Source organism: Battus philenor, unplaced genomic scaffold (genome assembly GCF_028537555.1).
Source record: "Battus philenor isolate CCGP_79_NKW_IND1 unplaced genomic scaffold, ilBatPhil1.0.hap1 SCAF_24, whole genome shotgun sequence".
In the NCBI taxonomy this organism is placed as follows: Eukaryota; Metazoa; Arthropoda; class Insecta; order Lepidoptera; family Papilionidae; genus Battus; species Battus philenor.
In genome coordinates, this window is record NW_027181687.1 from 4,906,662 (window position 1) to 4,919,019 (window position 12,358).

At 31.3% G+C, this 12,358-nt stretch overlaps 1 non-coding gene across 1 annotated transcript; it reads right to left on the minus strand.

Moving 5' to 3' along the window:
• Nucleotides 1-3,715: 3,715 nt before the first annotated feature.
• Nucleotides 3,716-3,788, minus strand: TRNAR-ACG (transfer RNA arginine (anticodon ACG)). The gene has a single exon. It is a non-coding gene; the product is annotated as a tRNA-Arg (tRNA).
• Nucleotides 3,789-12,358: the final 8,570 nt, after the last annotated feature.

Sequence of the window (12,358 nt, forward strand, 5' to 3'; positions counted from 1 at the left end):
GCATTTATCAGCAGGCTGGCGGGCGGTGCATTTTATTGCACGACTACCACTGCATGTGCGGAAGTGGCTAAATATTGGTCCTTTTCTTACTTGGGATGGACTTCCGCGAGGTGACGCCTGATTCCATTAAATACCCATGAAATGGTCTTTGGAGGGGAGTGATGTGAGCAATCCCACAAATATCAAAAACTTATGAGTAAAAAGAATGACATAAGAACGTCAGTGCTACAATGATATAAGTATCGGTCGAATTAATTGCGTTCTGCAAATATTATTACTATTAATTGGAGCACTCCATAATCTCCACAAAATTATTTTTATATTTATTAATGACAAAAGAATATCGTATGTACACCTTTAAAATATTTTTACTAGTCATAAAAAGAATATTGTGAAAACCCAAGTATTTCCGTACACATCTTCGGTAATTTTATACGCGATTCTTGCAGATATGTAAAAAGGCCCTCAAAGTGCAGAAAGGGATAACTAAGTTACAGTACCTTTCAAACAAAATAAATCAAGTTTTATCAAAATGTTCAAGCAGAAATTTGACGTAAATTTATGGTGATTTATATTTATTACTTTTTCTTTTAAATTTAGATAGATAGCAACTTATGACAAAGACAGCAATATATTTTATCTTATAGATGTTATTTTTGATACAAAGGAGTTTAGAAGTAGAGAGCTTTAAGAGTAGATATCATCACTTTAGGGCAAAATTTAGATCTAGGAAAATGTACAGATCTGAATATTGCTTACGGGTTTTCATTCATTCGTGAGATGTAATAAAGTTTTTTGCGGTCATGCTTTCTATTCAATCTGCTGGGGACGGCAGTATAGCAAACGTTCGATACACATCGAACTTCGATAAATCACCACGGGTCTTATCAGACCATTGTTAAGACATAAGATATGACAAAATGTTTACATTAAAAAAAAAAACCACGGAATTTATGCCTTCATTCTTATTACATGTGTTTTAAACTGGAGATTTTTCATTATTTTGTTGAGTTAAAATTATTGTTATAAAGATCAAGTGAGTACATTTTATCATCAATATCTTATCAATCGATAGCTGCTCAATGCACGGCCTTGGATTGCCTGCAATCAGCGACCTCCTGCGATTTTGACTATGTCATCGGTCTACTTATTGTAATTAAAAATTTTTTAAATTAAGTTATTTCTAGTTCAGGAGAACCATTTAGTCAAATTTAATTCTAGTACTGGTTCTATACAATCGAGTGAAGTGGTTAATTTTTTTTTCAGTTGCTTGAACGGCTGGAATTCGAAAAAAAAAGGGAGTTGAAACGCTCCAGGAACTTTGAATTACGTTCCCAGACTACGTCAGACACAAATCTAGTTGAGAAACGACTTTTAGTATTACCAATCATTTTAAAAGATTTTACAACGGAGTTGTGATTACCTAGTAATCTTTTAAAAGAGCTTATTTTCTTAATATAAAAAGTGTGATAATCATTATTAAGACAACTTTGTTCATAGTATTCTTAAAATAAGTCTCAGAAACTCAAATTGAAAAAATTGCCTTGTCGTTTAGATTTTATGGAAAACAGCGAGCTATAGAAACACGTAATGATTCTATGGATTCTAGATACACTGGTCTTGTCATCCATTAGTGCTCTAAAAGGTTTTGGATACCTTCTGCGAAATTTACGATCGTATATTTGTCACACGGATTTAGCTCAGAGAAGTTACAGTACGTTAGTTCCACCGTCGGTTTACTTTTTACAACCTGCCACTGTGTGTTGATGGTAGTGTATATGGTGGACTATTAAATAATTGTCTTTTGCGTTGGTACAATCTGATACTAAAGTGTTTCGCGATTTAATTATCTAATACTTCAAAAGAAGTAGCAGAGGAATCATAAAACGATATTAGTTAATTACATTAAAATTTAATGAATTTGACTTCAATTTTTGTAATTATTTAGTTTAATTTTAATTATTATTTTATTTAATTTTTAGTAATGAATTTAATAATAAAACCTTCCCCTAAGGCTTTACGTTTTTGCGTCTTTAGCTCTCTACAGCCAACTTTTACCCGCACTCGCTGCAGTTTCATCTTTACATTAGACCTCATGGTTCATCTATTTGTTATGTTACCTATTTACGTTAATTCCTTCATTGACCTTAGGGTCCATCTATCATACATGTAATGACCAGAGTGATCCGTTTACTTTCATTTAGCCTTCACTGTAAAGGTTAAGGTTTCGCATACTTTTGTCTTTTTTCGGATATCAAAGTTCTTTATCTTATCCTATAATTTTTATGTAGACAATTTTCTGTCAGTCTTTTTGATTCTATGGTCGTAGGTCCAAATTTGGTGACTATAGGTGTGGAGACCTATACATTGCAGTGGGCGTCTATGAGCAGGCGACGATCATTCTTTAATTATTGTTACTAAATATAGAAAATAGAGATTTGAAATTATGTTCCACAAGCTATTGTAATTTATTTAAACTACATTTAGTAGTAATCTTTAATATTTTTATTTTACGATTAGATTTTTAATTGATGTTACGCTGTTGTTTTGTTATATAATTTTACATACAATTTATGCCTATTAAGTTTTGCAAATTACCAAGAAGCCCACCCTCCATCTTGACTATTACAAACGCAATTTAAGAGAATTATGTTTGAACTATTATATAATAAGTGTTATTTTTTCTCCCACCTTTATATTAAAATTTACCATGACATTTTGATGCAGTTTCTTCGCAAAAATTTTCTCCCCGTAACTAAGCACATACTGCCTCTTATATCAAAAGAGTCTCACTGAGGTCCGTCAGAGTGGTATTTTTCATCCAGTTTACGACATATAAGTGCTACTTGACATAAGGCACACTTTGAAATTAAAACTTATTATAAAAGTCCATATAAAACTTTTTTTATAATCTTGTTACTTTAGTAGTAGTTAGTACTTATTGCGATACTTATGTTAATTGATTCTCCAACCTTTGTATTAAAGCCTCACCTTAACTTAGTAATAGCCTTATTCATACTTCTTATGAAGTAAAGCTTTTTAATTTACAGTGTAATTGGTTATGTGTGAAAAAGTTTTATAGGGATGAATGTATAACATACATTTGTGTGAAAAAAAGCTTTAAAGTTTGTAAATTTATTTCCAATCACCCTGTGTAAAGTGATCGCCCTGATATATGTTGCTTTTATTTTATTTTTTTCTATTAGTACGCAGTCCAATAACGTCTGACGGTACAAAGTCTGCAGGAACATATATAAAAAATTTCAATATATAGTATACTTTACTTTTAAAACTCTTTTCACTACTATATTATCAATACTTTACATTACTAATTTTTTCTGAAACCATCGATTTTTGATCATTAATCTCATTTACCTGCATTTTTATGGTTTTTAATTTCTTCTTTAGTTTATAATAACCTTTTCTAAATTATTTAAAAAATTTAGGGTACTCTAATGAATATAAATATTTTATACCCTGTATAAATGTATTTTACTTGTAACGATATATTTTTTCTATAGCTTTCATGTAGCTACCTACATAATAATACATATGATTATATGAATACATATGAGACTATTTTTTGTTCTGAAAATAAAAATATTGTACAGCCGCGAAAGGTTATATATAAAGTACTTTTATTTACGTTAATGTAAAAGAGAATAAGTAAACAGCAGTAAGATTTAAATAAAAGAATAAAAATGGAAACTATTTACGACCCTGCCAGGATTCGAACCTGGAATCTTCTGATCCGTAGTCAGACGCGTTATCCATTGCGCCACAGGGCCGGTGAACTATTTCATAAGAAGTATCATCTTTAAGAAAACATTCTTATTATTTATTATCGACAAGCTAATTCGATATAGGTTATGCTTATGTCGACTGTATCTATATAACCTTTTAATTAAAAACATTGCTATCTGTTCTGTTTTGAATTAATAAATAATATAAACTCTTTTCCAAAATGAGAACAAGCGATTTACAATTAGCCATGTAAAAACAAGTATTTTTAAGATTGTCGCCAGAAACACTAAACAACTGCTATTCAGATTTATTTGTCGTCATTACTAATTCTAGTCGGATTGAAAATTGGATTCATTTTGTAATAATTTTCTAAAACTATTGAGTTATTAAAATATTAATGAAATCAGAAAAGTAGTTCTCAATTTACTGCGTAACAATGGGAAAAAATAGGATTAAATTTTATTCAATGAATCTCGAATTGAAATTCCCCAAGATATTGTTTTCATTTATTTATCCTTTTTTTATAAATTTTCTTGAAGTATAATAATATATTAGATATTATTAAATGAATTACATATTTTGAAGTTGCGACCGTCAGTCAATTTTTAAATCGTAAAGTTATGACACACCCATGGATTTTATAGAAAAATAATTTCGTGTTTAAACTCACCAAATGTGCTATTGCTATTGGGCCACTGCTCGAATAGCATTAACATATTCATATTATCGCATTATGTACTATGTTGAAATTATTGATAGATTTATAACTGTTTTAGCCATTAATCATTAACTTGACTGCTCTTCAAATAGCTCCAAGCAAACTAAATTCGTGAATAATTTATGCTGTGATCTAAAAATAGTACTACAGAAACATCCCTAGAGCTCGAACAGAACGGAAATAAACGCTAAACTTTTAATAGCGAACAATGCTGCATGATAAAACACCATAATTTATCATACAAAAAAGGTAAGATAACTTTTATTTATTGTTTAATTTGTTGGCTTAGCTTAAAACAAATACTAGTAAGATAATACAAGAGTACCAACAATGAACCCTCGCTACTTACTGCAATACAGTAAAAATTGAACTACAGTGCCGGCTTTCAGTAACGGAGGCTGTTTTTGGATATTTTTGTATTCCTATAGCTCGTAACTGCTTGTAAATTTCAATACGTGGTGAAGTTTTGAGATAAAATACATAAAAATATAATAAACAAAAACCTCTATACCTACCTCTATCTACCTAAGATACAATTTTTGCCAATTAAAGGAGGTTTGACTATTGATAACATTAAACTATCAGATCGGAAACTAGATAGTAAGTTAGAGTATAGATTTTTGATATCGTTTTCATTATTTCTGTTGAAGTTGTAACAAACAAACTTTGTAATGGTATTTAAAGGTCTTTTTATTGTTTTTACTTCGGCACCGCGGTAAGATATTACATTTACTTTTTAAGACTTTATTTGTCGTTTTGTTATTTATCACTGTCAGCATTAAAAAAATAGTGAAAAAGCACTTCCTTCGCCTTTAAAATAGGATATTGTGTAGCATCTCTTAATTATTCATATTTAGGTAGTACCTTTTCCACGTAAATATTAATATAGATAGCTATGTACATATGTATATGTAAGTATTCTTGTATGTATGTTTATATGTACTATATATATTTGTATTAGTAGATTGGTATATGTGTATATATTGGTATATACTTACACCCTAAACTGCCCTCTCCTTCATGTCTCTCATCTCCATCCAAAGGTTGTCTGAGGGCGATAAGACCGCCTCTTGTACTAAATGAATTACAAGTACAAAAGAGCGTTAAGAAATAATAAATAAATTATTTTTACACCAGTTTTTTAAGGTATGTATATTTAAATAGAAAAAAATAATAAAAACGCAGCTTGTTTTGAGAAAAATGATGCATGAACAAGGACGAACCACCTATAGATTGTCATACAACGTACATCTAAAGTACCTAAGAGTTCCTCAGTCTCCCAGTTCGTATTAAATAATATAGTTTCCCGATTCGAAGTTCCTTAAAGTGCTTAGTTAACTTAAACAGGTTTAGGCTAAACTCTTTCAACGCTTTGTTTACCGGATGGTACATTAAAGGAGGAAAAGGAATATTTAACGTTTTTGATTTTCAAAATATCACCTTAACACTTTGGTGTAAGGTCTCATTAGTTCAAATATAATTATGAATTTTATACTCTTTATCTCTAATATATAATATAAAATGTTTCATTTTCACTATAATGCTTTTAACGTTATATTTGTTGCCTTATCGCTAAGAGCGAGATATATTTCAGGCAAACATAGTAAAGAATCACTATTACAGATAAGAAGGAGTGTGGATGTACCTACTCGTGTAGTTATAAAGTAAATCTTCTATTACTATTTGCTGACATATCTAAAGAACACTTACAAAGTATAATAAATAACTAACAGTGTATAACTAATTATTCGTATCATTTTTATGTATGTCAAAGAAATAGCCTCAGTATAGTACAGTATAGCCTAGCATAGCCCGCTGATAAATGCGTATGCGGCAAACAATGCGAATCACACAACCGCCACCGCCAAATCACAATGATTGATTCGCTGAATATTAGTCCTTTTCTTACTTAGGATGGACTTCCGCGAGGTAACGCCTGATTCCCTTATATATGATATTATAATGTACACATGAAAAATTAAGAGCAACTATAGCTTGGCTGATTCATCTTAACAGATCATCGATCTGAGCCGGTGGTAGCTTACTGCATATAATGTTAAAATAATCGACGATTTAAAAGCGCATGTGAAACTCTACTCCAATATAAATATTTTAAATTTTAATTTGAGCGAGAATAATATAAATCCTTGGGTGCCTCCAAATCAAGTTTAATAGTGGGTACGTGTCCCTGCAATAAAACAGGAATGAATCTTTCACAGAGCTGTTGAAAAAGAAATTAATTGCCTGCCAAGATCTACTTGCAAATAAATATATAGCAAAAGTTTGTCTATTGTCTATATAAAAGTTTGTATATTATATAAGAATATAACAATGAATTATATGAGCTTTAATTATTAAAAATACGTTTATCATTAGCTAACTTATATGGACACAAATATTCATATATTTATACAACTTTTTTATAAATTCACTTGTGACATGGAGGATCACAAGTGAATTTATATGATATACAACCTTATTTGTAAAGGTATCAGCGGTTACTAAACTCTGAAAGTTATGAATGAAAGAAAGATATGAATATTTGTGTCCATATACGTTAGCTAATAATAAATGTATTTTTAATAATTAAAGCTTATATAGTTCATTGTTTTATACTTATTTCATTTCATGGATTCGCCGTACACATTCCGGATGCATCGCATTGTAGGGAGGATGGCTGGGAATGATGCCTCCTTGCAAGCAGCATTCACCTTCACTGACCATCACATAATGCTACTTTAGAAACCTGTTACAGAAATAAGTTGATGTTCGCTCTTTACAGTCTAAAATCCTTCAGTGGATTATAAAAAGATTTTGCAATTACATCTTTCGATCCTACCTTAAACGCAATTTTTTTTTTTATGAATTTATTTCTTATTTTGGTGAACAGGTCATGGTACTTATTCACCTTAGTTATATTATGTTTGAGTGTGTCTGTTTAACATGCAACACTTGTATTACGGATTTAAAAGTTTCATTGTCTTGAATATAGGAAGAAGTCTGGTTGTATATGATGTATACAAAACATGCGCCAATTCATATTCAAGTTTATCGTTTTAAAGCAAGCTGCATTTACTATTGTGCTACTGAAACCGCTGTACCGCGCCTTAGGTATATGGGCTGCGAGACGGGGGAAGTATCACGGCGCTCTTCCTCTTTTATCTCTACTTCCATTTTGCCACGCTCTCCTGAGAGCTCTCGCGGTTCAATGGTTTCATTAACACTATCTTATTAATTTTGTTAATGAGATTTGATATACAAGTGTTTCTTAAATATAGCATGACAAACAAGATATGTATCATATATATGATAATATGATCACATATGTAAGGGCTACAGATGTCGCATGTAATACGATACTGTATATAATGTCTCAAATGCCACCTCAAGTGCGTTAGGATGTTACTATAAATTATTGAGATTACTGAACATTGCTATGATGTATGTTAATACACGAACGCCAGGCAGAGCACAAATAGAATGAGAAATTACTGTGTGTTTGATATTCATGTAATAATTAATATGTAAGGAGATGCAATTGGACGGAGAGTGGAGTACACTATGCTTGTGGTCACGACAGTAAATATAACGCAAAATGTGTCGACTCTATATGTAGAGACTCGTGTGTTAAAACTCTACTAAGATAGCAAAAAAATTGTATTTTAAAAAAAATTATTATTTTTATGTAATAAATAAAATTTGTGTTAGATTTCTTAACCGTGGTGTAAGTTAAAAGGAGAACTTTAGTACATTTTAGGACTATTTTTACTACTACTATTTTTACCTTTAAAGATTTATTATTTTGTGTATAAATTAATATTCAACGAAAAACAATATTTACATTTAAATTGATCCATATGTAGGTAACATATGGATCAATTTAAATATAAAATAATGTAAAAAATGCAAAGTAACTGTATTTTTCTAGACATTTTCATTTTAAGGTTTTTTGGTTCAACTGTTGGACTTTTCTGTTTAATGTCATAAATTCTGAAGACATAAAATACAGCCTAGACCAGATGAGCAAGACGCGGCCAGTTGAATATATATATTCGACCCCTCAAGCATATCTACAATAAAATTAAGTTTCTCGAATTTTTACTATCAAAATATTGTTATGAAATTAATTATAATAAAATAACAGTACATACTATATCAAGAGAAATGATTACAAGACTGAGTAATTTACGATTAGAAAGCCGCGTGCGTGTGGATTGTATCGACTTACTTCTTATAGTAAGAAAAAAATATATTATAATGTTTAAAAACAAGTTAACCCATAAAATAAAATTATGTGCGTTTTATGTGTGGCGCACCAAAAAAAATTCAATTTCAATTGTCCCGTTGATTAGTAAGGTTGTTTACCCCTGGTCTAGACTATTGTGTTTTTCGGAGATTATTATGATTATATTATTATCGATAGGCAATATAATTATCATTAGTTGAATACATTATACTTAATAAATAAATTCGTCTATCCACCTTCTAACGGTCGTCGAAAAACGCCGAACTCTACTTTCAACCGGTTCTATGGAAACTTATATGGGAGGCATATGATCAGCAGCAGACGCTTTTACTGTTAAAATAATGATAATGACCGTACTTGATATTTAAACAAAAGCTTAGTTAGATTGCATTGTATTATCCTTTTTTATTAAGCCGTTATTTCGTCATGACCGAAAGGTTTTCGAGTAGTAGCCACGAATCGATAGACGTAGCATTGATAGGCCCCCCTAAATGGATTGACGACGTAATCTCCGTTGCAGGAAGTCGCTGGATGTGGCTAACGTAAAACCGGTCACTGTGGGTGGCCTTCGTCTTGCATTGGACGTATATCAGCAGAAAAATGGATTATTGAATGCATTGAACCACAAGTCAAAACTCAACTTATAAATTGAACATTTGTGACAACGCCGGCATACAAACCGGTGTAAGAAAGTAACATTTAAATATGATCCTTGAATAAGAGAAAATAAAACTATACAAAATATAAAAATTTACTGTTTAAACTTTAATACGTCTACATTAATTAAGTTAAGCACTTAAAGTGTAACCTCTTAATTTTGATAAGCTCAACGAGCTTATCTTAAAGTTAATAGAGGTTTCAAAAGCCCTAGGCTGCTTTAAAATTTATCAAATTAATTCATTACTTCAAGACTTAATTATGTCGAATATTACGTAACCATAGTTTTCTTTGTTTTAAGTATTTCAATTCTCTGAAGAGAATTTTATTTAAGACTTATTTTATGGTAGTAAAAACTTGTTTTAATGAAAAAAGTACACCTGATTCTTTGTAATAAAGTACACGATACATTTCTTGGAAAAATGTGCAAAATATCTTGTTAAAAATACATGTGATGTTATGTTTTTGTATAAAATTCTGCATGCAATGTCAAAGTTATTAGTAAAAATTATGTATTCGTGCTAATACGAGCTACGAACAAAAAACTGTGTAAGAATTTTTTTTAAAAAAAAGAGCAACACATACAAATAAATTTTAAATTACACGGTAATAGAGTAGTGATAATGATGCTAGCATGACGTTATTGAGTGATAGCCTAAACCGAAATCGACTCTCGGGGAATTCTTCGCCCGGTTACTTAATGGAATGTCCTCCCAAGCTATATGAGAGCTTGGCAACCTCTCGTCATCATCATTATTCCATCCTTGCGGAAGTCCATCCTAAGTAAGAAAAGGACCAATATTTAGCCACCTTCGCACATGCAGTGGTAGTCGTGCAACAAAGTGCACTTGTGCGATTCGCATTGCGGCAAACAATGCGAATCACACAACTGCTACTCCACGGGGCATCTTCAGGAGTTATGTTACACCGATTAGTGCCAAACACAGAGATTAAGAAGACTCTGACGAAACCACTGCATGTGCGGAGGTGGCTAAATATTGGTCCTTTTCTTAATTATTTCATCCGGTAAGCGTTCACTACAAGATACTGTCCGCCCCTAAAGGTCGCAATGATGATAGGTATTGCTCTTCCCACACACCAATATCATCGGTCATTCTACTGTGGGGCTTATTCATGTCGACCTCTGAAAATATTGCACGACAAACAACGACCCGAGATGAGCATTTCAATGGAAATCTGAAGCTATATTACAATGAACAAGATTTAAGCTTTCCGCGCTTTGCCGTAAGCCCGCATGATCTATAATTATCAATGAGGCAACTGTGGAAATCCAAACAGATTAAAAAATAAAGTAATTACAAGAATTTTAATTAAGTTACGCAATTTTTTTTAAATAAAAGACGATAATGATTACGGACATTAAAAATTTTAAATCGAATTTTTGTTAATAACTTCTTTTATGCAAGCAGATATGGTAGGACTGGTATGAAATCGAATCTGGAATGAATCGAATGGGACCATTCCATGTAACCTCCGAAACAATTATTGCTACCCAATTAATATAAATTATTTTTGTTATTAAATCCGATTTTACGACCGCATGTTTTATAAAATTCATCTGTTATTTAACCAATCGTATTAATACATAAAATCAATCGTATCCACTACGACCGTAAAAGTCGATTAACCATAGCCATAAGTTTCTTATTGTATTTTACATCCTGTCCAATAATCAATAATTTCAGTAATAATAAATAATGTAATGATGAAATAAAAAAGAAAAAAGAAAAATTATTTTGTAAATTAAGATTGCAACATATAAATATAATTATTGTTTGCAATTTGTTCCTGCAGACCGCTTCTACCGGAAGGTACTAGCATGCCGATTTGCAAATGAGTTTCATAGTGTTCACTTTATACAGGCTGATTTGAAGTATGTGTAAAAACTTTTTGCTGACAATTGAGCATACTCTTAAAGGCTTTACACCTATAGGCTAAAACACCCTATGTATGTCTAGTCATAACAAACGTCTGTCTGATCTCAGTCTTTATTTATTGCTAATCCTATTTGCAGTACAATTACAAGTTGAATAATAATCAAGTAATTTTAACAATTTGTAATAATGTTAAAAAGCAAGTTTTTGTGAGAATATCTTTAGCACCGTCACAATGTACGATGATCTTTAACTTTTTTATACAGAATATAACTTTACCACACACTTTACGAGTACAGTTTTAGATATATGCATGAAGGTATAAGTGCCTTATATTCAGCGACCTACGCCATTCCCTGCACCTGACATTGTAAGGAAAGAGATTTATTCCAAATTCAAAATTCCAAAAAATGTGATTTTTTATTTCTATTTATTTTTCTTATAACATTTCAATTAATTATGTAATATGAAACTTCGTTTATTATTCGTATATAAGGCACCGTTTGTATTGTCTATTGACTATTATCTACATATGTAATATATATGAGAGAAAATGAAAGAGATTTACTGTAAACAGTCTCTTACTCATCACGATATCTTGGGAAGCATACCGCTTAAAGTTTGAAAATTTGGTAGAAATATTTTTCCTTGAATAAAGATCAACTAGAGCCGATGTTACGAAATTTTGCCCGTAGGGAGTTTTAACAGAAGCGCTCATAATTTTTGCGGAGTGGGCAGTTGACAGCTGGTATTATACGTATATATGTTGCTGAAATAGCTTCAGTAGTGTTTTTAAAAAGCGTTACGTCAGCAACTTGATATCGCTAACGTTTTTTGATTACAACACGCTTTCAATACAACATATGTTACGGACAGTCAGCTTATATTTGCTGGCTTTAGCAAGTTTAAGAACGCTTCCTTTCAATGCCTTTTCGTTCACCTATACTAACTTCTTCGGAGACCTGAACGGCCCGGCGACTCGAAGGACTACTCTCTCATATTCTTCTCAACTTGCATTCATTCAGGCTCTTTTGCTTTTCAATCATGTTTACAAAACATGTGTATACCTTATAATAAATAAATTTTAGTAATAACGCA